Raw genomic sequence first — 26,826 nt, forward strand, 5'->3', positions numbered from 1 at the left:
TCACCATGTGACATGTGATGAGTGGACAACCACCTTCAGGCCTCCTTTCATGGGCTTGCCTTACAGCATGGTCTTTTACAGAATGATCCGTGCCTTCTGGTGCACTGTGCTTGTATACAAAAAACAGCTGTGTGTGTGAGGGAGTGGAAGCACACCACTGATCGATGGAGATGGCGTGTACAAGGCACAGTCATCCTAGGAGCAGTTAGAGACCTGAGCTCAGGGACCAATGACTCTGTGGAGATTTTATGTTATAAAATCTAAGAAATCTTGGTAGAGCACTGATACAGTCCATGTTTTGTGTTAAAATAATGTGGGCAACTGGGTGGATGTTCATTGGTATAAAAAATGGCACGGCTGTTGGCTGGCACAACAGGCATCTCTGCTTTGACATACCTAATTCCTGATGGATAACATGAAAAGTGAGGCCTTTCAAAAGAAGAATTTCCATTTTGTCTTTTGACACTGAAGTTGTTAATGATAGGGTGTCATAAAGAACTTTTTGTCATTAGATATTGCCAGTAGTATCTTTAATGGTTTTAAGGGGGATTCTTAGAATAGCTTAGTCTAAGCCATGCAGCTTAGAAGAAGTAACAAGTTGCAAATCAGTGCTCTGAGTTCAAGCATTTGGTCCACCAAGTTCCTCTTGCAAGTAAGCAAGATGTTATGGCCAACACGTGCATATATAACATTTAATGTTTAGTGCATAACTGAGCATTTACATGTACACACATATGAACACATATGTAGGTAATAAACCTGAGGCAACACATCCACTGGCAATCACACCAACAGTGATGAAAACCTGGCAAAGCTGGAAGCAGATTTCCACAGTGGGAAGTGCTGAACAACTTTCCTGATGTCCACAGGTCTCTTCAGGATCAGCCACACAGACAGGCAGGGAGACACTGTCATGACACACTCCTCCCTGAATCAGCTTGACCACATTTCCTCCACATTGAATTCACACCCAAAATAACTCTTGTTCCCTCCTGTCTGCGTCATTTCCACACCAGCACTGCTGGGGCTGCAGCAGGGGAAGAACCAAGGCGTGTGTCAGAGCCATTGTGTTAGCTCTCACAGATTAGACTCAAGCAAGGAGGAGACAGAATCTGCTGGGGGAAGCAGGTATGTCTGTGCCTCTCTGTGGGGACACATATTTGTGCATCAAATGGTAAGATGAGGAGAAAGCCACCTCCTCTGCACTTGAAGAAATAGGGGTGACGGTGCCCCATAGGAAGAAACCTCATAGGCTAAGCAGCTCTGAGAAAGATTATATCAGGCAGATAAAAGTGTTATAGAAGGAGGAGAGGCGAGAATGGCTCCAGCTTGGCCTGATTTCCTGACAGGATTAAGAGAAAGGAGGGAGAAAAAGAAAAAGATATAGATATGCTTATTAGCTAGATTTTCTTCTTATTATTTTTATTTTTTGTATCTGCTTTCTGGCTTTTGAGCCTACACTGTGCATTTGGATCAGATAAAATAATACCTTTTTTCCCTTTTACTATGCCCTTAGAAGTATCAGGCTTTCAGTTTCATGATATCATCCCTTTCCTGTCTCTGAGTTGTAATTTTGGGTGGACTGCTGGAAGCAGAAAAGCCTGTATAACTTCTTCCCATCATATGAATTTTTCCATTCTGCTTTGTAACTCACCTAGGGCCTAGAGAGCACAGGAAGCACACAGAAAAGGATTTCCTTGTGAAAAGTGCATTAAAGAAAACAGCTCAGTGAAGGGCTGACTGTGCGGCCTTTGGTTTTTTATCCAGCTGCTATGGGCAATGCGAACCAGGTCATGATCCTCATGGGCTGCTGCTCCTCTTGCTCATGGATTAAAGATACACTAGCCCTGAGTCTTGTCACTGGTTAATAAAATGAGTGTTATCTTGTGTGTCCAAAGCTCCTAGAGTAATGAGAGATTGTGCTATCTGTTCATTGGTGTAAAGAGGATTCTTATTTTTGTGGCCATGACTGGTCATTGTCATAATCTCATATTATTATTGACATGTTATTTAATATATTTCATTGAGTTCTCTAAGTTAATTCTTATTTGTACTAAAATCATTATGGATAAAAAAATAAAAAAGGAAATAGAAAGAAAATAAAAAGTTTATACTTGATGAGATTTTTCATTGATGGAGATGACACAACAGTCTTTAGTTATCATCACTAAATGGCAGGTCACTAAGAAAAATGCAAATACTGTGCTAGGCTGTATAGAGAGGATTACTACCTTCCAAATGTGTGGAATAAAAATTCTCTTCTCCTTAAGTGGTAAAGCCAAACAGAAGTCTTTGTCCTTTATGAGGCATCACACTTCCAATAAGTGAATGTTTAGAGAGCCCAGAGAAGAGCGCTGAGGATTGTCAGTCTTCAAAGACAAGAGTTGTGAGGAAAAATCTGAGAAAACTGAATTTTTCAGTCTAGAGAAGATAAGTCTGATGAGAGGCTGCATAGCCGTCTTTAAACCATGATTTCTTGTTTTGCCTTAGCAAATAAATAGCACAGATTATTTCCTTCTTCACTGCAGTTGCCTTTTATGTATTAATATTACAACATGACAGATGACAGGTTTTTAAGAGCAGACTAAACATCATCTAGCAGAAGTGACATGGCTGTTATTGATTCCACAGTGGGCAGGGAACAGATGAGGATGTCTCTGAAGGATCATGCCACCTCTTCAGTGGGATTCTGGAAGACTCTTGATGTGCTAATTTTAATTATTTCCTTCTGAGGGATGTTTTCCAGTAACACAGCTAATCAAGCAGTTCTGCCACGATCCCTTTGCATCTAACGTGTTTTCTTGCACTGAGCTTGCCAGCTGATCCAAGGCAATTGTACCAACTACCAGCCTTCACCATTTACCATCTTCTGTTTCCCCAGCCGATTTCTCTTCTTACTAGGACTTTGTAAACTATGAACATCTTGTAGGCATTGGTCTTCCGGTTCCTCTGAGGTTATCATGATCCTTGAAGAGCAGTGGGACAGGAATGGATGACAGCTGGGCCTTGCCACGAATGTTTTTGCTTCATAAGACTTGTCTTTTTACAGTTAAGTCCCACAAGTCAGCCATTTCTGAGCTGTTGAATGCAGGCCAAATGCATTTTGTGTCTTTCTAGTTTCTTAATTAAAACAACCTGCAGGGCAGTCAGATGCCTTACAGAAGTCTGTTACATCAACAAAATTATCTTAAGCCACCACACTGGTAATTTTATCAAATGAAGATATCAAGTCAGTTTGACAGGATCTGTTTCCCATAAAACACTGTTGATTGGCCTAATTTATATTTCCTAACGTAATTGTTTATTAGCTGAGCCCATGTCATGTCATGATTTCTCTTGGGATGTATGTCAATCTGTCAGACTTACAGCTATAACAGGAAATCACAGAATCATGAAATTTTGTTTGTATGAGACCTCTGGATGTCTTCCTCTCCAATACCCACAACTCAAAGATGAGCCAATTTCAAAGTCTTCTCAGGGCCTTGTCCAGTCCAATTTTGAGTTTCTATGAGGACAGAGATTCCACAGTCTCTCTGGCAACCACTTCCAGTGTTTTAACACAGACGTTGTACAGATTTTTTTCTTGATTTGCAATCCATATTTCCCAAAAGCCAAACTGGGCCCATTGCTTCTCATCTTTTTGCTCTGCACCTCTGAGTTTTCTAGATCCATCTTCTCTGTAAGACTCCATTAGACAGCTGAAGACAGAAATATGTTTCCCACTTTGCCTTCCCCTGTCCAGGATGAACAAATCCATCTTGCTCTGCTTCTCACATTATGTTATGTGCTCCAGCTCCTGAGAGCCAGCTGACACACCAAGCTCACTGAAAACTGCAAATTCAAAAATTACTATTAATTGTGTCAGATACCTTGGTACTTAACAACTGGGAACACATCCCAAACCACATCTCCTTCGCTCTCTACTGTAAATGAAGATTGACAATCACCTTTGAGGGAGGCTTATAACACCTCAGCTATACCATTTATGCCACAGAGAGAGTATCAAAGACTGGTGTAAACAAGAGTTCTTATATTTGGGTGTCTGAAATGAGGTGAGGATAATCCCACCACAAGAGTGCAAGTCCTGGCTGTCTCCCTCAGACCTTATGGCTGCATGGTGTCTGATCATAATACCTACCCTCTAACCTTTCTATTAAATATCCTTCTCATTCTTGCTAGAATGTAGTGTAGAGACCTCCTACAATACAGTTTTTTCCTCAAGTACAGTAGAGGGCTTTTTCCTGAACACTTTTCCTACCCTGAATTTTCATGTTGTATCTAGTACCAGATTCTTTGTTAGTTTTCCTTTGGTGCTTCTTATGTCCATAGTGCTCATTGCTGCATTTTTCTGCTTGCATGTTTCTACTCACTGTCATCATAGCTTCTGATTTATGTCAATTAATGTTATCTTCTCCAGTCTCTTATTGTGCTTTATATAATATAAACATGACAGAGTGTACACCTGCATGTATGTATGGCTATGATTGTATGAGACCTTTGAAATCTTTGCTAACCCAGCATGGTTTTATAACCAACATGCTCTCTTGCTCAAGTGAAGTTATTTCATTTGGGGGGAATAAGATTTCTTATCACGTGGAACAGGCCAATTTGAAGCATCAAATATACAAAATGTATACTCACATATACTCTGCCTCTGTATGTATGAACACATAGGCACACATGAACATGTGTATTCACACATGCGTGTGCACACTTACACACACAGTCTTACTGTAGACCACCACAGGTTGGAGTAACCCAGTTACACTCAGCCTGTTATTGGCAAGCCTCCTCACTTCACCCAGGATGTCTTTCCTACTTAGCATTATGGAAAAGCAACATAGCCAAGAAACCTTCCTGCAGTCACAAGTTAAGAATCCTTGGACCTTATAATGGCTTGACCCTACTTTAAAAATTATGAAATTTGTAGTTCCCATGGTAACCAAAGTGTCTGACCAAGTCATCCTTAAATATTCTGCTCCAGTTAAGTACAGTTTTGATTTTATATAGAATAAAGTACAGTCATTAATATATCTGATTATCCTCCATGGTAAATTAGAGATAGAGCAGTTCTATAGTAGGAAATTTGAGAACTGTAAATTATATTGTCATACAATAAATGTTTTTTCATATGGAACATTTTATTTTGTTTTGGTTTGGTTTTTTCTCAAAGGCCACTTCAGGGAGTATTTTAGAAGGGTATTTCCTTCTGAGGCTTTCAGATAGACTCCTTTGTTCTTTCTAGTGAAAGAACAGAATTAGCAGAATAAAAGAGGCACTCAGTTTCCTTCCATGCTTTTCTTATACTTGCTTTATGTCTACTTTTACATCTCTTACCTACAAAGTGATCAGTTCTAGGGACTTCAGTACTCTTCATTAATACTCATTATTGCTCATTTCATGGTCTTTTGGGTGCAAAATGGAACTGTCTCATCTTTCTTTGTGTTCCACCTTAAATGCCACACCATGTTGTGCTCACAGAAATAAGACCATCTTCCTTGTTAAGACCAACATCAAACATACCACATTGTAAAAAATATCCAAAGGAGGTGGGGAGTATGAAAGTTTGTTTCAAGCTAGCTGGTTTGGATTTTTTTGTCCTCCAGCTGAGAAGCTGAGGAATTGTATTTTGTCCATGCTTCTAGGTCTAATACCCTCTTGACTTGCACCACGATGGGACTGAGTTCCTCTGCTTTTCACAGGGTTCTCTAGAAACGTGTTTTTATTTTTTCTTAGAACCCTTTTTAAATGCACTGAAGATTTCCTAGAGAATTACATACATATCTTTGTAACTTACAGAGATTTCAAATATTGTTTACAGATGGAAAGACTTTGGAATGTGGGAAAAGGAAAGGGCAATAGATTCACAGCTAGACCTAACGTAAATATCTTTCAGTAGCTGGTAACAGACAATCAAACATCCCACCCTTCCCAATTGTGGCATTCCTCTGAGAGAGACACTGAGAGAGCTGGAGAGCTCTGACAGAAAAAAATGGTTTTGTTCAGATACACTCTTGATAGAGCTTGGTTCACATCATAAGATTTTGTACATTGGTCAAATCCAGCTCAAAATTCTGCCTTTTCTTTCAAGTTCTTTCCTCTGAGCAGAGCCACAAAATGGTTGCCAGATTGGCCTTTTTCCTGTTGCTGCCTTCTGTTTTGCTTCTTTTGGGGGGTATGGAGACAGTCAGCAATGTTGTTCTTAGTCAGTGATGTGGGTTAGTTTCACCATCTCAAACATCTGCCCAGAAAACTGCTCAGTTAGAGATGGATAAAATGACTCTTGGTTTTTAAAAAGCTCTCTAATGCTTTCTAAGAATTTGCACTGGGTCTGCTCCATCTCAGGGATGTTCTTTTTCCATATCTGACATTGGCCTTTGTGGTTTTTATCCTGGGAACTGGGCTGAGGGACAAGGAGGATGAGGAAGAGGAGGTTGATACCATTGCTGTTGTTAATTTGGTGACTAAAGCCTTGAGAACAGATTAAGCTGAAATTGCAATTTGGGAAATGTAACCTGATAAAACAGCATAAACTTCACTCCCCCCTGTGGGAATCACAGCCAGAGCTATTTCTGATACTCAATGAGCAGAGGTTTTCCGCCCCAGTCCCCATGTTTTGAGCTGCCTTTGTTGTTCAGTGATGTTCATGTTCCTTACACATCTCAGGCCTTAAATCTCTCCCTTGCTAAGGAGCAGTCTTTATCAAAATCAGGGAAGCTGCATGAAAAAAAGAAAATAAAAATGTGTGAGATTTAAAAAAAAAATATAACAAACCAAACAAAAACCCAGAGACAAAACCTGAGCTGCTTTAGCTTCTGTAAACCCTACCCTTACACTTGGATTTTGATGGCTGGTGACCGGGATTTAGGTAGCAATTTTTTGTTTATTTGTTTTCACTACGGGCAGATTAAAAACTTGGAGGGAATAACCAACAAGACGTTGGGAGGCCACACTTAGATGTTATTTCCTCTTGGCCTCAGTGCCTCCCTGTGTCTTGAGCAGTGGAGATGTTGAGTGGGAGCCTGGATAGGAGATTTCCTGGGAAAGGCTGCAAGCAGGGGAAAACAAAACCACATTGTTCCTGTGGTGATAACTGCTTCAGAGACCAGCTAGTCTGGTAGTGACTTCCAGACCTGACCTGGGCTACAGATTTCCTCTGCCTCTAAAAAGCATGCCCTGAATATCCTTAGTGACAACATGGTGGACAGGCTCTAATTTCCCAGTCTATGAGCATTTGCCTTTGAGGGGAAGCTTTCCAGGATCCCGTCGTTATTCTCAGGGGAAACCTCATAGCATACATAGATTTTCCATCATCCCACTAGGGGATGGCAGGACCGGTTTTTTTGTAGATCATCTGGCTAGACCACCTACTTCTGATGACAATAATTGGAAAAGATGATAAGGCTCCTTCTTACAAAGACCTTGTTGTCCTTTACAATGCTGTAGCAGCCTGACTCTTCATCCCACCTCCAGGGTTCACCAGGGTCCTAACACTGACACTTCAGAGGAAAGGGACCTGGAGGCAAAGCTTTCCTGGAAACTGAAGTTCTGGAGCTACTTGTTAGACAACCGGGACTTGGAACCTCACTATGCCAAGAAAGAAAAGTACAATTTGTGAATATGCCTCTCCCCTGAGCAGTTGCTCATACATGCAGTGACATAGGCATACAGACCAGATACTTCTAGTGTTCAGAAAAAGGCAGATGAAATGGCTGCTAACACTACTCCTCCGTGGAAATGCTTGTGAGGGATGGGAATATCATGCTGAGGGCTAATCTAGTAGCTAGAGAGTGAAGGTGAAGAGACAGGGCTGTCATAGTATATCTGCAAAGGTGGGTTTTTTGAGGGGTTTTCTTTGAGTCTTCAGGACACACATACAGATCACATGGTTCAGTCTGATTGCATTACCTGGTAATGATCACACTTACCTCCGACTGCACCAGAGAGTTTCTGTATACACCACAACACAGAGTTTTCTTTCAAAAGAAACTTCTGATCTTCCTGGCTGACTGTGGCTGAGCATAGAGCTCAGGATCTGGGTCAGCTCTTGTTTTATCCCTGTGGATTTTACCTAATCCTCATTGAGTACTGCCAGAGCTTTTCTAACCTCATTTTTTTCCTTTGGATCCCTCTGATAACATCATCTACCAGCCATGGCTGTTTAGATGTCTTAAGGTATTTTTTTTTTTCCCCTAAAATAATGTATATATGACAGGAAAGATGCCAAATACAAACCACCCCTACGCCCCAAAAAAGGAGAGGTGGAGGTGACAGGGGAAGATTGAGGAATATTAAAAGGAAAAATTCCTGCCTTTGATGGGTACATTTTCCAAGGAAAATAGAAAAATATATAACAGACACCAAGAATAACATCCGATTTTCTGCTGCCAGCCCACTTTATGACTTTAAAAAACAGTCAGTTTTATTCAGCATAGTTTCTGGGAAGAAAAAGAAAAGGGGGGGGGGAAGGATCCACACACTTCTAATCATATTCAAGTAGGCACTGTACAAAACCTGCTGGAAGCCAGCAGTGGTGATGACTGGCTCATTACCATTATATAAATAGTATTTAAAGTGCAGCTGGGCTCTCACATGAGCAGAGACCTAATTGATGCAGAAATTTGTTCATTTCAAGTCCTGTGACTTCACGTGGAAAATATTACTCTGGCTAATTAATGGCAATGAGAAGAGATGATGCATTGGCTTATAAAACAAGCAACTGAAATGTTGAGCCTTCATCCAAAAGGAAAAAGGAGGGGAGAATAGCTCTGGAAGTTTGAAGCATAAAGATCCCCAACAAAATAAAATGTATGCTCACATACTCACATTGACACAGATATAATCAAGAAATTGGGACATTCATGAGGAAATTACTTGCTATTTATCTAATGGTTCTGAGGCCAAATCTGAGTTTATTGTACGTCCTTGACAGAAAGACAGCACGAATCCCAATGTTTATACAGAAGAGTTCAGGAAAATCTAAATGTCTCAATTCTGGCATTTCCAAACACTATCTACTTAGTATCCTTTCAGGCACTTAACAAAGCTGTATCTACCATATTGTTATTTAATCCACACAAATATGAGTTGGCTCAAACTGGGAACATAGGCTTGAATTAAAGGGAGAAACTAATTGGGCATAGTTGTACAGCACAACTGACGTAATTATCATGGTCTGCTCTATCAATAAGTTCTACAAATGTGTGAATTGAAAGCTTTTAGTCTAATATATATTTAGCCACACTAGAAGGTGTGCATGTAGTGTGCTATGACAAAGGTGTGGCCAAAAATACTAGAAATGTGGGCAATTCCTTTTTAGGGAAGATGAATAGGACTAGATCCACTACTGGCTAGTTAGGTGACTGTTTGTGAATACCAGATTGTCCCTATCAAGATATGACCCTTCTTTACTCTAGAACACATTAAGGAGGAAATACCCCCTGCAAGTGGTTGAAAGACACAGATGGGGTCTGTTCCATACAAATGCAAAGTCACAGAAGTTAGAAAACCAGCAGTGGATGTGTGGCAGTCTCCTTGCCATTAATAGTTATAAGCAAGGCTATATGGGACAGCTTGTTTCAGCTGGCACATAGATATTATCCATACTTTGTCTCGGAACAGGATCTGACACACCTAAATGCTGGGTTTTCCTGTGCCTTCTTAGAAGACTTTATAATAGTGCCACAGGTTTCAATATTGGGAAAAAATGGCTTCAAATTTCACTTTTGTTTATGTTTTCTTACATTATTCATAGCAAATCTCTTCCTATTTTCTACAGTCTGGATGTTTTTCTCTCACCTCCCTGCTTACTCAATGCCGGTTTCTTTCTGTGTTTTTCCATGTTGGGTTTTTTTTGTTTTGTTTTGTTTTTTGTCATATGTTCCAGTTTTTTCATAATTTAAAGATGTTTTCTTGATCTCTTTACATAATTCCCACTGACCCATCTTGTTGCTAGTTCATGCCATAAACCAGCTTTTGTCATAATCTTTCAGCTCTTTTTTTCTCTGCCTTTAAAACTTACTTTCCCATTAGTTCTTTGTGGCATTGTCTTTTCCTATGGGCATCAATGAATACAATTAGACTGCATCCTTCCTTTATGCCATTATATCCAAATTACACTCCTCAAATTGTCTTTCTCCAACTTTTCTACCGTGGTTGTTTTTGTGACTCCTCCCAAATTATTTCTGTTTGTAAATTTAATCAAGCAACTGATTATTTTAATTTCCAGAGATTTACAAAGACGTTAAGTGAGACTCAGAGAGTCAGAGTAGGCACATCTGTGTCCATGAAATAATATTTATAGCTAAGCCAAGAGCAATGATTTTTGGAGCAGAATCTCAGGAAATAATTTCTGAAAAGCCAAAAATGTATCATCTGTTCAGAGTAATTTCTCAGTGATGTTACCATATTAGCAAGTGCTGTTAATGTGGAGTGTCAAAGGCAATACCCAAGTAGAACTGTTTTCCCTTCCCCTACTTCAGTCTTCTGCAAGAGAATCAGGCACTACTTGTTTTGTGGATAGCTTAGGATACCACTTACATCAAGGATGTGACATGACACAGAATAGCCCCAACAAGAGGGAGATTGCATTAGCAACTCTGATTAAATTATCTGAGCTCTACCCATCTATCCTTCCATCATGATGGCAACTTGTGACATTTGGTGTCTAAACAACCACTGTACACCTTCCCCCCCTAAAAAAATCCCAAACCCAACCAACCAACCAAAAAGAAAACAACAAACAAACAAACAAACAAACAACAACAAAAAAAGACCCAAATCAAACACAAATCCATAACAAAACAAACCCAAAGCAAAAGAAATCTACCCAGAGCTTTTTACTCAATGTGCATCTTCCCTGGAGAAAAGCATAGAACACAAACTCCAGGCAGATGGCAGCTATGTTATTTTCTGCCCTACTGGCAGAGGCTGAGAAACAATGTCAGTGAAAATACGTAAGATCCAGGACAGAACAAAGTCAAATATTTTCTCATAATTTCCTTTTCAACAGTTCAACATTATACTTCTGCAAATGAGAATGTTGCTGTAATGGCCACAGTGGTAGAAAGTCAGAATACCTGTTCCTGAAAGAAGCTGACCCATATACACTTGCTTATAATTATCAGTGTGCATTTATATTGTGTGTACATTTATCTTTATTCTTACAGCAACTAAGGCTAGTATGGGGCACATAGGAACTATAGGAGGAGAGTGAACTTTATCCACATCTCCCTTTATATCATCTTCAAGCCTTCCCTGTATTTGTTGCCATGCAGTCGCACTTCCCAAATTCATGCCAGCAGTTCCTTTAATCACACCCCCACAACTCTGTTTGTTTATTAAGTGCATGGCCTGGGGCAGGCAATGCAATTGAGAATTGCCACATTTCAGGCTCACACCTGCATCTGGGATGCAAGTCTGATCTTTCAAGTGTGATGTGTCACAGCTACTGGCTGCTCAATAAGCAATAATGAAGAGATGGGGGCTGGGTCTAGGCCACATCGTGTAAGTAGTTACCTGAAGGTCCACACCTGTCTGTGACCAGTGACCTTGTATGGCAGTCTTGGGTTCCCCTGTCCACTGCTCTGTTCAATGCATACACCATTTGCAGCTACATAAGTCTGCTGTAATCACTGTGGTGTAGGGTCTGGATGGAGTCCAAAATATTTTGCCTGAGGTTGCGAGGAAGATCACCGAAGAAAGCTGTGATTTGAAACATTATCTCCCAAATCCTAATTAATTTCCCTACTGGCAAGGACCTCTCTCCCTTCTCTTGTGGTTTAGTTTGCACACCTGAAATAATGAATGAAAATAGAGCAGGAGTGAGAGGAGTGAGACTGCTGGGCTGGTGCAGGGCTTGGAACACACCCTCAAAGGGGAGCTCCGGTGTGGAGGCTGATCCAGGGGTCTTTTCTAAATTTGACTCCACCCAGGAGTCCAAGTTTCAAATCTTCTCAGACCTCTGAGATCTCCTTGAGGGATTGCTTCACCTCACCCCCTGCGAAGAAAAAAGACCTCTGTTTAGTGCTCTGTAGATGAGGAGCCTGTGTGTGCAATTGTACATTTACATGGGCATGCAAGAAGTGTGCACCCCATGGTAACTCTGTGAAGTCTTGGACTTCTTGTCAGAAGACTTCAGGAATAGTCCTTCAGCTTGAAGGTCTTTAATAACACAGGTGGTTATAGAAAATTTTTGTTACGGGACTGACCTAATTTTCTTGCAGGATAGAGTCTGGCATGAACAAAGTCTTCCTCATGTTTCTCATATCTGTTTAAGCATTGACATGGATGCCCTTTAAGGTTTATCTTCAACTGGTGTGAAAACTGTTCTCTGAAGATTTCTGGTGTCACATAGCCTTTTATTGTACTAACAAACACTAACTCAGTTGAAACAGCAGAACTGGGTGCTGGTGAAAAGGGCACAAAATACCTATCTTAGCAAAATAAAATAATCAGGTGGTAAAGTACAGTTTAGCAAGAGTTTTTACACTCTTTTCTGTTGATTTTTCTGCATTTTTTTTACATTACTAGTATTGATATTTGTAAAATTATAGCTAGGCAGGGACATTTCAGAGCTGCACTGTATCCTCTGGAGAGCTTCGACCTAGTGATCTCAGAGGGGAAGAGAAAAAGTGTCTGTAACCACCAGCAATCTCCAGCTGCATCTATGGCTTTGGACAAGCTTGATCCGAACCCAAACACTGACAGATCAGGGCCTGTGCTGTGCAATTTTTCATTTGATACTTTCCAGCTTTGATTTCTGGAGAAGGGAAAGGAAAAGGTGGGTAGGGGATCAAAGAAACCAGCTAGGTCCACACCCTCACATTAAATCCAAACCCACTTTCTTTAGGATGGTAAAGAAGACACAGAGGAAAATCATAAAAAGTATAGGAGGAAAAGTAGAAAAAATAATATTTTCAGAAAGAGTGAAAAGAGGCGATTTGAAGCTCATGTTCCATTGAAAATTCATCTGTGCAGATATAAGCCTTACAGAGAAACATGCACACTTTTTTTCTTCAGTTTTGGCATATATACCTCCTGTCACATCACTGTCTAGACTGGAACAGGAAGGTCAGTTTTACCCAGTCCCTCTGCACAACGCTGGCAGAACTGTAGTGGATCATTTGAGTGTCAGCGTGGTGCCTTCCTAGCTGGCAAAGAGCAGAGACAAAATGGAGGAGGATCACAAGATGCCACTGGGAGAAGTGAAGTTACATAAACACTTTCTTTGGGGAGACTAAGCCAAGGAGTGGGTTGAGTTCTGCTGCTCTCCTCTGATCCACATCTAGATATCCGTGCTCTCGCTGATAGATGGCCTATGACTGTAGAAGTGTAGTCAGAGCTAACACAGCCCGCAAATCCCATCTGCCTCTGGGGCACATGATCTCAAGTCTCTTCTAAAGTGGATTCTGGGGTGGGCTTATTTGTCCAACATTGGGTGCCAAAAGAGCAGCTGGGAAATGCGGAGGCAGCTGGGCCAGGAATGGTGAATGTCCTTAAAGACTGATGTAGTAGAAAAGTGTAGCTCCAGACAGGAATCCAGGCTGGAGGGATTTCAGGCCATTTGGTTGGCGTCAGGGTGGTTGTCTGACCTGGAGGGCATAGCTGGAAGAGCAGCCATAAGAATAGGCTCAAATAAGGCAGTACCCAAAAGTATGGAACTGGCTGAGGCAGAAGGGCAGGAGTACAGCCTGTGAACCCTGAGAAGCTGTATCTGTATCAGCAAGGAGGATCAGCTGCATCAGACAGCCTTTGTGAAATAGCATTAATTTCCTATGCAGCAGTCACTCCCAGGGTGCAAGGAACATTTCATGAGGGTCAAGAGCCTTAATGGGGTCAGTGACAGTTTGGAATAATGTTTGGAGAAAGTAATATTTTGTATATGTGTTTACTAGGGATCACAGACCACTGTGAGGTTTGTGTGACTGTTGTAAAGGGCCTTGAAACACTTCTTGCACTAAACTAGGGTTTGTCTTGCCCAGACATTACTGCAACAGCTGTTAGTGGGGACAATCCTGCCTTTAATGGAAAGGAGCCAGGAGATGGTTTGGCTAAGAGGGAGTCAGCTGGGGGTCTCTGTCACTGCATCAGGAGGAGTGCTAAATGAAACGTGTTGTGCCATACTTCTGAGCTCTGAAAGAGCAATCAAAGAACTTTGGAAAGGACCTTTAAAGGTGCCAAAGTTAATGTCTTAGTGAAGAGACTTGATGAGGGTGAAATATGGGGAAATATGAAGAAAGTCTGGGAAAGTTCTTTAAGGGTATAGTGGAGGGTTGTTCTATTGCCTTTTTTCTGTGTAGCTGCAAGTGCTGTTTGCCAAACAGAATAGCATTTGCCTTGGTAGACAAAAACATTCAACTAGAGTGAAGCCTTTTCAGAACTGACCAACCCAAACTCCTCTTCAGAAAGGGCAGCTTCTGATGGGACAGACAGAATGCTGGTCCCCTGCAAACTTTGACTCCATGAGAGACAAATGTTAACAGAAAATGATGCTAGGGATTTCCTTCAAGGGCAGGGGATATTTTGAAAATGTGATGTGAACTCTGTGAATGTTTACCTTCTGTTGCTGCCCTCTCTGATTTCACTTAATTAGCTAACTTACTTGTCACTGGCTTGTCCTCCAGGAGGACATCAGAGTTCATATTCAGTGTCCCCAGCATGAGTCCTCCCTTCATATCTGCTGAAGCTACAAAAGCAAAAAAAAGAAAAAATGGCCAAACTTCTTCCTTGGTGTTCTGTCAATAGTTATACTTCAAATGAACTTGCTCTAGTAAGACACTTTCTTTCAATAATACTTTCCAATGATAAATTAGATAGGTTATAGTCCTTTATTTCTGGCAGAATCTTCCCCAAGAAGTTCTTTCTGTAGCAAGATGGAAAGATTGGTAGCTTTTTATCTGTCTTACTATCTGCATTCATACAGATAGGAGGCTTAGAAGCCTCTGTTTGTCCTCATAGCTAGAACAGCAACAGTACCTCATGAAACACATGCATAGTCACTTACAAATGTATTTCTGCTCCAGCCTGGAGGGTCTACCAGGGAGTTCTTTCTGAATGGCATTGTTCATTCTTTGATCTCACTGATAGGCCCCACTTGGGAAGCCACTGCAGAAGCCTTATCTGATTGCATTTATTAATAAGCTAGGCTAGATTTGAATGATTCATCTAGGAGGGAATGCATCCCCCTGAATAATCCACGCACTAAAACATGAAACCCTTATTTTCACGAGGTGAACTTTTCTAAAAGGTGCAGAAGAAACAGCATGGAGAAAGGAGGACTGCATTTGGAAACAAAATAGTAGTTGTTATGTAGCATCCAAGCATAACTGATAAGAAAGTGACAGCTGCTAAGCTACCAGAAAGCACACTAAAAATGACACATCTTGTATGGAGCCGTTAGACACATTGCTCAGAGGACAGCCTGGAACCCAGATATGACTGCCTGGCATTAAGGTAATGGCACAAAGCCATTGGGTGTAAAGACCCTGTGGGTTTAAGAGAACTTGCCCAGATGGCTTCTGCCCTATAACCAGTGCAGTCATAAACAGCATGTGCTATTTCCTCATCATCTATCATACAGGCTTCTCTTGGCCAGAGAGATCAAAAGATTGATTGTTTTTGGCTGATCTCTTCTTGCTGGACAGAAGCTTCCTGGTTCACATTCAGATTTAGTAGAAATGGTCTTGTCATTCTCAGATTACTAGCTCAGTCCTCCATTAGGGGAGTGGGATGGTAGAGGGGAGAGGTTCCAAAACTTGAAACTGGAAAGTCTGAGATGTGTGTTTCTCTTTTTTACTCTCAATATGAGTTTGAACCATATTTAATGCAATGTCAGCTTTACAAGGTCATTAGGTCCAAAGTTCAGCTCCCTAGCCAAAAGTTCCTCTGGTAATGGGAACCATCGTGCATTGCATCTCCCATTTGATTTGCTGTTTGCATTTTCAACAAAAAGCAGTAGGTTAAAGAAAAACACATGAGAAAAATGAAGCATATTCAGTCAGGAAAAACTCATGGCATGCTGCCCCCTTAGTTGTCATTATTACAAATATATATGACTTCCAAAACCAAAGCTCACATTGGCCTTGATAATTACATCAACAGCATGGAAGCACCTCTAGCAATAAAAGAGATCACATTCTTGATTGCTGGAATTCTATTCATTTGTTTTTAATTTTGTAGGTATTTAAACAGATAAGAAGAAACAAAGATTCTTTGCTGGATCTTTGCCTTGGAACAACTATTCATCTTTCTCTGTTTACCTGGGGCTAACAAGTTCCTTTTTTTACCTCTGTCTAGGTGGTATCCCTAGGGACTGGGTTCCTTGAACAAGTGAGCAAAAAGTTTTAATTCAAAACATAACACATGCAAAGAGAATCTTTGCATAGACTTCCAGATGATATGGGTTAAATCATAAACAAGTGTTGCTTTATAGTTCCAATAGTGCAGTGTTTATCACCTTTGTCTGCAAAAGCAGGGACCCAAAGCTTTTGCCTCTCCAGAAAGTGCAGTCTTAGATATAGACACACATGTCCCCAAAGGCTCTTTAGAATGTGACTCTTAAACCACATTCTAGTGCACCAGTTTGTCATTCATTCTTTAAATATTCACAGTCACATTAGCTTGAGGGCAGTTTTAAATAACGGGCAGACCAAGCAATGGCACCTGCTTTTGAATGGTAATTTCACATCTAATTTCAAGAACAAATAACAAAGACTCCAAATTCACTCTTGGTCTATGATTAGAGAACATTTGCTGTTCCACAGGTTATAAATAGAAGCAACAAGTTAAGCATTTAAAACTGGGACAAATTTACCTTCATTTTGTTGCCAGATTTGAACCTGAAAAAATGGTATATACACACTTTTCATTAGTTGTATTCTGACCTTCCAGAATAGATGATGGATAGGGAACATCAAGCCAGAAGTTGATGTCACAGTAAGCCGTAAGCAAAAGGCCTTGTAATTGAAAGCATTTCCATACAACGGGCACTGCTGAATCGCTGCCATATTAATTGTCTGATCCCCTATTCTAAAGCACTCTTCCACTTGGGTACCAAGTATAACTTCTGCCAAGGTGTCTCTGAAATGCCATTAACAATTGTGCTTTCTGACAAAAAAAGTGAAAGTTATCTAATTGTAAGCACCCCTATTTGATGAGTTAAAAAAGCCCCCCAAAAAAAATAAAAAAAAAAATCAGCCCCTGGCTTCTCTTCCTGGAGAGACAGCAAATAACGTGGTTCATGTGCATTAATAGTTTTGCACTGACATAACTTTGGCACAAGCCTTGGATTCTTGCCAAGGTGCCACCTGGAACCGACAGCATACATTTAACACAACACAGAGCAACAGTCATATAAAATTAAATCACAAGATCCTATCCAGCCCAGCTCCTTACCTCTGGCAAAGGGACATAGGGGATATCTGGGGAAGAGGTATAGCAGACAAGGCAGATAGAGCATGATCCTCCTCTAAGTGGTTTTCCCATGGCCTCTGTGTGATTTAAAGTCATCCTTGACTAAAGGTTATTTCTTAAATTGCTAGGATTAGTGGCCACCAAGACATATCACTGATTGACTAATCACATTTTGAGCCCTTGCGTAAGTTAAGTTCCATAATACCCTGTGGGAATGTGTTCTTTGATTTAAATACACATTGGGTAAATAGGCCCTTCTGTGAGTTCAATGGCAAGCCACTCCCTGTTAACTTCACTGGTATTCAGCTAACTTTATTATAGCAGAGTGGTACTTACTAGTTCATAGAATCATAGAATCTTTCAGCTTGTAAAAGACCTGTAAGTTCATCTAGTCCAAGTTTTCCCAGCCTTATAGTATCTTTTCTTTGTGGGGTGAGACCCGCACTCCACTCACAGACCCTCGGTGAAACTACATTCCCTGGCTTAGTCTCAGCTGCATTCCTGATATACTGTGGCCCTCTGTGACTGCCAGTGGGTACTGAGCTGACATTTTTAGGCTACCAACCATCACAACTCCAAGATCTATTTGTGAATGGAAATAGCTAAATTCTAGCTCATCTGGAGAGTGATTCTTCTTGCACCCCCATGTGTGTTGGTTTGTATTCTTCAAAACTGTATTTATGGAACTGAAATCTCATATCATTTGATTTCATTAGTCACTTAACAGCAAAGCAGCTCATTTGGTAAGGGAGAGCCATTTTAACCACAGCCAGGATTGTTGTCACCCGAACAGATTAGGTTAATAGTTTATTCACATAGCAATCTACAACTGCATTTTACATGTATGGCTAAGGTCATTTTTCATCTCTGCTTTAATTTGAATCAGGCACTTATTTGCCAGGCATGTTGTAGCATATTGTAGGTGTTTTATAACTGAACCAAGGCCAACTTTGTGTCCAGATGGGAGCAGCACTACCCTGGCAACCTGGGGAGTCTCCTCAAAAAAGACAAAGGGTTGAAACTGCCAGGACAATTTATTTTCCAGTCTCCCTCCTAGCAGTGGTGCATCTCCTGGACACCTCAAGATTTAGAAAGTTTAGCAGGTCTATTATATTTGCCATGCACTTGTCAGTACATGGATGGTTGCCTTCATTCTGCTGTTTCACGGTGGCTGCAGTTCTTTCCTGACTTGTTTTCTTTTTAGCCTCTTCCCTTTTCTGATGTCTCCTTTAACATGCAGCTACATTCGTTAAATCACCAGTTCCTCTAAAGTTTCTTCTGAAAATGTAGATCACTGTGTAACTGCAAAACATTCCTCTGTAGGACCAGGTAGTAAATTAAGCATATATATTTCTGATTAGCCTTTATTGTGTTGCTTCTTCGTACTGACATACTTTCTGCAGACACTGACATTCTTGATCAGGGACTGCTCTGGTTGGTGTTGGTTTGCACTGAGCTTAGACTGGCAGTTACTTGATTTTAAAACACAAGAAAAAGGTGTTTTACAGAATAGCATTACAGCTGTCACAAAAAGATCTGGCATAGTATATTTTTTGGTGAAGGGATAAAAGAAAGAAGGGGTAGTTGCAGTGCATTTCTGAGATAGTAGTGCCCCTGCCACTATGTTTCTTATCAATTTCTCAGCCCTTCCCCGCAAACTGTTACAATGCTAAAATGACAAAGGATCCTTTTTTCCACTAATCTTGCCTCCTCTTTAATAAGTTTCCTATAATCATCCAGGATATAAATGGCAAATACAATACCCTTCTGGCTTCGACAGGCTTTCAGACTTCAAAGATTGTAATTTTATTCCTATCTCTGCCACCAGTCTGGTGATGTTGTGCCAAGATGTTTCCTCCTCTGGAAAATAAATGTAATTATTTTGGAATCTCCTTTGCAAGTCTGTTGTGAGATTTGCTGACACAATTCACTGTATAAGAGCTGGACAATATTATGATTATCATCATTATTCCTCCCAAAGTTTGAGAGCTGACTTGCCAACCCTCCCCCTTTGCCTATTTTTTTTCATGGAGGAGGCAGAAATTAGCAGCTGATGGAATCTGCGGGATTTATTTTTTGTTATTGACCTTTTCCAAAGCTTCAGCAATTGTTTCTTTCCTTTTCTAAAATGCACACACAGCTCCAAGGACAAGTCAAAGGCTGAAGTGCTCTTTTTGAACAAGTTTCTACACTTGTTTTTATTTTATTCTTTTTTCTCTCTTTTACCCTCTTCTTAACAAAGACAAAAATGAATGGAATTACATTTTGGAAAGGCATGAGAAACAGATGTAAACATGCATGCATTGGGCAAGGCATTCTCTGAAACATTTTCAATTGGAAGAGCAGATTTAGAAAGACATTTGATGCTGGCAGCCTGTTGAATTACTGCCACCAGGCACAGCAGGATAACTGTCCATCTACCTAAAACTAAGCAAATAAGTATCATGCACAAGTAAATATTTTTGTAGAGAAGTGTGTATGTATGATCCTTGAAGCAGAACTGCAAAGGTGGTATTAAGATAAGCAGTCTCTGTCCATCACTTTAAAATTTTTATTTCCTTATTAATATGATTCTTGCTATTTATTTCTTGCTTTTTTTGAATAGTTCTCTGGTTCTCAACACCTCAAGACATTTTCACAGGATCTCAGTCCAAATTTAGAGGACTTTAGTTAAGACAGGACTCATGAGATAGGTGGAATCCCTGGAGGGTTTTCTGTGTTCTCACTTTTCCAAATGTTAGCAAGAAATTCACAACAGCCCTGCCTAACCCCATAGCTGCTTTAGAATATGGAAGCAGCTCTCTTTTTACCTGGGGGATGCCTGTGGAGGGATTGCCCATGGAGGCACACAAAATGTCAGTCCAGAGCTGTGAGCATTTTTTTTTTTTTCATGCACAGCACATCTGGTCATATGTCAGGCTGAAAGCCAGGGAAATCATCTTCCTTGGCCTGAAAGCCTGGGGCCAGCTGAGATGATGAATATTTGTACTCTCAGAACCAGTCTGTGATTCCAGTTCATTGGTGTTTCTGCTCTGAGAAGTTTGACTCACTCAGGCCTGGTGAGGAGCTGAGCTGGTGGCCTAGCACTGAACAGTACCTTTCAGAGGATCCAAGCAGCAGAGCTGTTTCTGCATGAAGAAGTGTGAATGCAATGTTGTAGAGGGGCTTTTATGGAAACCCTCTGGCTTCTCATACCTAAGGGAAAGTGGTTGAGATGATGGGTCTGCAGTGTCTGATGTTTTAGGTGCAGCCCTGTTGAATCATGTTTATTCCAAGGGAAAAGGAGACATCTCTCTGGGCATCTCTTGCTTGCCTGTTATCAGCACAGAACTATTTGCTATAATACAATAAGGCACCATGACATTGCAGTCAAACTCCATGCCCACTTTTGTGAATACAACTCTGTGAAGCCCTGTAACATTATCCATCTCATTGCTTGCACCCCTCTTCCAGGATTTGGTACACTGAGTGTTGGAGATTTGGTCCTGACAGGAGAGGAACTCCTACAGCCATGTCACAAAATATGCACAGAAAAGTCAGACAGTGACATTAAACAGCAGAAGCCTTTTCATTCTCTTTAGACATCTTGTGGAGAACCTTGCCAAAAGGACACAGCAGAACATCAGATTCAAGGCTGATCAGGAAGCTGACCTTTCCTAGGGGATGACAGTAATGGGCAGAGTTAGATCATCAAGGCCTAAAATGGCAAGGATTATTAGGATGAAAACACCTTGCTCCTCCCAGCTCAAGTCCATCCTCTGGGAAGAGATGTATGTCAGACTTACTTGTGTAAGGCTCTTCCACCCCTGGCCCTGAAGGCAGGTTGAGATGTTCTTCACAGGGCGGTCAGCCAGCCATTGTCTCCATGGACTTCCCCAGCCCTGTGATGCCTTGCCAATATCAAAATGAGCCCATCATCCTCTGGCTGTTTTGGAGTGAGGAGAAATACCTTGAACAGCTCTCATCACCTGCTGTTCAGCTTCTACACATGCCTGTACAAGCTGTGAGAAGCTGGGGAGTCAGTCCTTTATTCTACCCCAATTTCCTCATCTATAAAACAGCAATTGAGGCCTTTTAGTTCTTCCACCAGTAGTGGGCTAGACACCGAGTGTAATAAAACAATAGTGTCATGATATTTTTTTGTGATTTGACTGCCTCTATTATTATAAAGGTCCTCATTTTCACCCAGGCTCTATTTTCTAAGTTTCAAAGAGCAGCTGTGATGTGGTATGTGATTTTTTTACCTTGCTTAGAAGGTCATATACAGGGACATATCACAAAAAGCTTGATTCTGGAACAGAAGGACAACACAAATTTTTCACTTAAATCTGATCTTTAGCCATACTTGGGAAATGTGTTATATGTCCCAAGAGACAGCACCATAACCTTCAGTCCTATTCCTGGTCTCTTTTTTCCTCCCTGAATTTAAATTATACTGGCTAGCAATATCCACCAGGCGACGCTAAAGTAATCTGAGATCCTAGGGCACGTGGAATCCCTGATCACACCCTCCGTGTCCTAATCCTGCTCCTTATTGTAGCTGCAGGCAGGAGAGGAGGTCGGCAAGGGGCAACCCTGTACCACGGAGAGGCAGCAGGATCCTCTCATCTCCGGAGTTTCTGGTTCCATTTGTGGGTCCAGCATAATGCAGCCTCCCCTACTCCTTCCAGCCTGAGCACAGGGTCAGGGTGTAGGTGGAAATTATTTTACTGTCACCCCGTTGCCTGCATGGGTTTTATAGCCAGAGGACTGTGAAAAAGCGAAGGAGTATATGTGTCTGGCACACTGAGCGAGGGAGGGAGCTCCAGGCATGGGCGTGATGACAGTAGATGGTGAAATCATTAGCCCAGGATTATAACGAGACATGAAGCCTGAGCCACAATAGCAAAATCTGTATCCAGAGCTTGGGGGGGTGGTGGGTTGGGTTTAGGCCCATCTCAAATTCAAACTTAAGTGCAGAATTCAGCATAAAGACACACCAGGCCCAAGGGAGAAAAAGCAACTTATTCACACACTCAGATTAGCAGTAATGGTGGAGGGAATATAGAGAAATACTTGAAATACTTGCCAAGTACATATTAATGATCTCTCTTTTTTTTTTTTTTTTTTTTTGTGTGTGTGTGTGTGTGGTTTTTTTGGGTTTTTTTTTTTTGTTTGTTTAGTTTACTTTTCCAGTGGGAAAGCCCCTCCCCACTTTTGTATTGAATCTGGAGCCTAGATTGCCTTCTCACTGAGGCACTGCATCCATCCCCGGTACTATGAGCAACACGGCTCTGCCATGTGACAGATGTGGTGACCCAGCTCTCAGGATCCCTCCCTTGGAAAGGACAAACTGCCTGACAAGGCAAAGGAAGTTTCAGGATGATTCAGGGCCAGGGCACCCAAATTCAGCCTCCACTGAATAAAAAAGTGAAAACAAAGGTCATCTTTAGATTGCAATCAAGATTTATATTTCCCAGGTTCAGGCTTGTTTTAATAAGGGGGCTGAACCAGATTACTAAACTGAAACTTCCTGGCCCATTGGGGATATTTCAGCTTTGGAATAAAATCTTGTTTCAGGCTCTACAGGTATGAATTCTTTTCTAGTAATAACTCCATATCCTGCTTGAATAAACCAGTAGTGAAAGTGGTGGCTGGTAAGGTTGTGGTTGGTCCTGTGCTTAATAGCAATGTCCCTTGCATTGTTTAGGGAAGATGATTTAGAAGACTGGGTAGTCACGGGGAAAGGCTTGAACACTAATGAAACCTGGCAAAACATGGATAAAAAGAAAAGCTCTGCCTTGCCTCATTTATTGAAGATTAATTTTATTTTTTTCTATACTTAGAACCCAGAACACTTCTTGCTTTATGCCTTTGAAGTGAAGAGCCATCTGAAGACAAGAAAGCTGGTGGCAGATAGGGTGCACTGGAAACCATTTCTGAGATGTGCACACATGTAATGCTTTGATGCATTTAGTCATCCCTCTGAACAGAAGTCTGACCTCCTGAGGTCTGTGCCAGTGGGTTCCACCAGTGGCACCGGTGGGTGCCTGGAGAAGGGAATGGGCAGAAAGCAATGCTGTAGCCTTTCCTTTGGCTGTTCTTGCAGTTTCCAGTCACATGGATGGCTGTAACCAGTGACTGTCCATGTATTTCTCCTTCATGAAGCAATCCAATCAGTTGTTGAATGAGGTGTCCTGACACAAGGAATTCCACAGATGAGTTACCTGTTCTGAGAGGAGCCACCTATTTTTGTTTTGAACCTGCCTCCTACTAGTTTAACTTGATACCTGCCCAGCCTCTTTCCCAGCATGAGCTGCACACACACACACACACAAAAAAACCAAACCAAAACCAAACCCAAAAAAACAAAACAAAACCTGCCTGTGAATAGGGTCAATTTGGGAGATGACCTGCTTTCATAAATTCCAATGGAAAATCTTCACCATGGTTCTTCTAAGCTGTTATGAGTTCAGAGTCATGTGGGTTAGGACTGGAGACAGCTCTGCACGTGAGTTGACAAGTGTGTGATAATGCATGGGCTAGGCTGGCACAACAAGATGACTCCATACACTGTCTTCTAGTAAACCTATTTTGAGCTTGACTTTCAAGACATTAGTTTCAACTCTCAACAGAAAGATTATTTTGCTGATGCTGGTTTTATTTTTTTTTTTTTCAGCAAATAAATCAATCTAGCCCAGATTTTGACCTTTTAAAAAGTTAAAATGTAAACAACCACCCAGAGAGCATAGAAGGGATAGAAGATAACAAAATCACAGAATAACAGAATCATCTGGGTTGGAAAGGACCTCTGAGATCATCAAGTCCAACCCTTGATCCACTACCACCATGGTTACCAGACCATGGCACTGAGTGCCACATCAGTGTCTTCTTAAAAACCTCCAGGGACAGAGAATCCACCACCTCCCTGGGCAGCCCGTTCTAATGCCTGATCACACTCTCTGTAAAGAATTTATTCCTAATATCTAACCTAAACCTCCCCTGGCAGACCTTAAGTCCATGCCCTCTCGTCTTACTGGTAGCTACTTGGGAGAAGAGATCGACCCCCCCCCCCCGGCTACACCCTCCTTTCAGGGAGTTGTAGAGAGTGATGAGGTCTCCCCTGAGCCTCCTCTTCTCCAAACTAAACAGCCTCAGCTCCATCAGACGTTCCTCATAGATGTGGGAAGATGTCTTTGCAAAATATGAAGACATTGATTTTCCAAATGAGCAACCAAGATTTCAGGTTTCGTGGACTATATGACAGCACTAATTGGCAAATTTAGAAACTAACTCTGCAATGCAGAAGTAAAATAGCCATTCAGTAATAATCCCTCTTGGAACAAAGACAAGAAATTCAATATCTCTGCAGAGCCCAAAGTTAGTCTGGGGCCATGGGTTTAGTGAACAGCTTCTCCAGGGATTGCATTTGTAAACCATAAACAGACTATGAAAACCCACTCCTGCAAAATAGTCTCATCACAGTGAATTTTCCCCTTACTTAAATTCTATCTGCATTTGTGCTGCAAATTCTTCAAGAGTCATGGTAGGAAGAAGGAATTGTCTTGCAATGGCAAACCAATGTTTTGTCTGATCAAACGAAGTAGGAAAGATAAAAAAAAAAAAAGAAAAAAAAAAAAAAAAAAAAGAGCAAAACAAATAAATGGTAATACTTGGTAGGGTTCTTTTTGTTGTTGTTGTTTTGTTTGTTTCTTTTTTTTTTTTTCAAGTGATGTCCCAAGTGTTTTTATGGCTCTGGGAGTCATGGATTGCTTGCATATTCTTTGCTATCAGAGATAGCTGCCCAGCCTCGTTGCAACAAAATACAAATATATTGGATACAGATAAAGACACTTCAGTGATTGGTTGCAAACCTAGGAGCCAGAGGAAAGAAGAAGGTACACATAGCTATGTGTCTCCCATGGTCATGATAGTCAGCGGAATGGCATAGAGACCCAGAATGATATTACATGCACAAGGTACAGGCAGGGTCCTTGGTTTTGTGTCCATATATTTCAAAATCATAAAGATATGGTCTTCATGAATATGAGAAAATTGTTGAACCTCTGTTATTGAAAAATATGTCCATAAGGGAAGACTAAAAAAAAAAAAATGTAACAGAATTACAGAATTGGGAATGAGTGGCAAACAGCCACAAATGTATATGCAGTGTTACAGAGGGAATTATAATATTAAAGATAGAAGAAAAAACTTTACAGTAAAGGAAAAAATAGCTCTTCAGCTGTTTCATGACTCTTAGCAGAATGCTTCTCAGCAAGCAACTATGTGAATTCCCTTATCCCCAAAGAGTTGCTTCAATCACCAAGAAGACTGAGAATGGACTTGACTAGAATGTTTAAATTTTGTTGTTTTCAACTGAATGGAACAAACACTGCTAAAGAACAAATGTTTCTGCATTGCTGATTGAGGCTGAACAACTTAGAGATACCTAAAATATCAGAAGATCCAGCAATGTCAGACTTGCAGACTTGATCTTGCTGTGAACTTATGAAGTGAAAAATTTAAGCTTAAGCAGGTTTAAGCAAAAAGACAAAAACCAAAACAATCAACACCAAATGATGCTTCTTCTGACTTGGACACCTGCTGAGTGGAAAATGTATGGAACTCACTAAATCAATTCACAGCATCACTGATGCTGTTTGTGTCAAAAAAGACTTCTGGGGATGATGTTCACATACAATAACACAGAGTTGACTTTTTCTTTCCCTTTTGTTTTTTTTTTTCCTAAAAGTAGTTGTCACAGGAAGAGCACATGGTTCATGAACTGCCTGATTCAGTCAACAGTGGGATGTAGAATGAATGACCCAGATTTTGGGGGGCAGTCAGCTAACCAGCTAACCAAGTTGTGTTGATTTCAGAGTGAGACAACCTGAAATCTTTAAGCACTGCCATTTTGCCATCATATTTGAGATCTCATTCTTCATGCAACTACTCAGCTAACATCTCTACAATATTTTTCCTGGATCTGTGCACCTAAGACTTACTTGTGTTTTAACTCTTTGACCTTCACTTGAGTTTATCACTTCATATCCCTGTGCCACCATCCTGTCACATTTACTGGAACTTTTTTTCTCATCCCAGTATCAAGAAGTCTTTTTTATGACATTTCTGATGGGGTTCTATGATCTTAATACAGAGAACCTGCTTGACTTATGTTTCTGTCAAGTCACAGGATACTCTAACACTAACTGCTGAGATTTTCTTCTAATTGACAAATGACAAATTACTTGTTTCTGGTAGTAACCTATGCTAAGGCAGCCTTTGATGTGGTGCTTGAAGACTTCATACCTTGTTTTACCGTTTCATCTTCAGCTGATTTTTTCTCTTAGCATTAAATAACTTCACCAGTATGCAATGTTTGAGCTGACACGTGGTGTCAAGAGATGTGTCGTGCAGATGCCTGGCATGCTCCTA

The 26,826-nt window shown here is 40.9% G+C and overlaps 1 long non-coding RNA gene across 1 annotated transcript; it reads right to left on the minus strand.

Annotated features, from left to right (window-relative positions):
* Window positions 1-5,977: 5,977 nt before the first annotated feature.
* Window positions 5,978-17,514, minus strand: LOC139797291 (uncharacterized). The gene is made up of 2 exons (XR_011726394.1): window positions 17,395-17,514; window positions 5,978-6,717 (listed from the first exon to the last, which is right to left on the minus strand). It is a non-coding gene; the product is annotated as an uncharacterized lncRNA (long non-coding RNA).
* Window positions 17,515-26,826: the final 9,312 nt, after the last annotated feature.

This window comes from Heliangelus exortis, chromosome 6, assembly GCF_036169615.1.
Source record: "Heliangelus exortis chromosome 6, bHelExo1.hap1, whole genome shotgun sequence".
Classification (NCBI taxonomy): Eukaryota; Metazoa; Chordata; class Aves; order Apodiformes; family Trochilidae; genus Heliangelus; species Heliangelus exortis.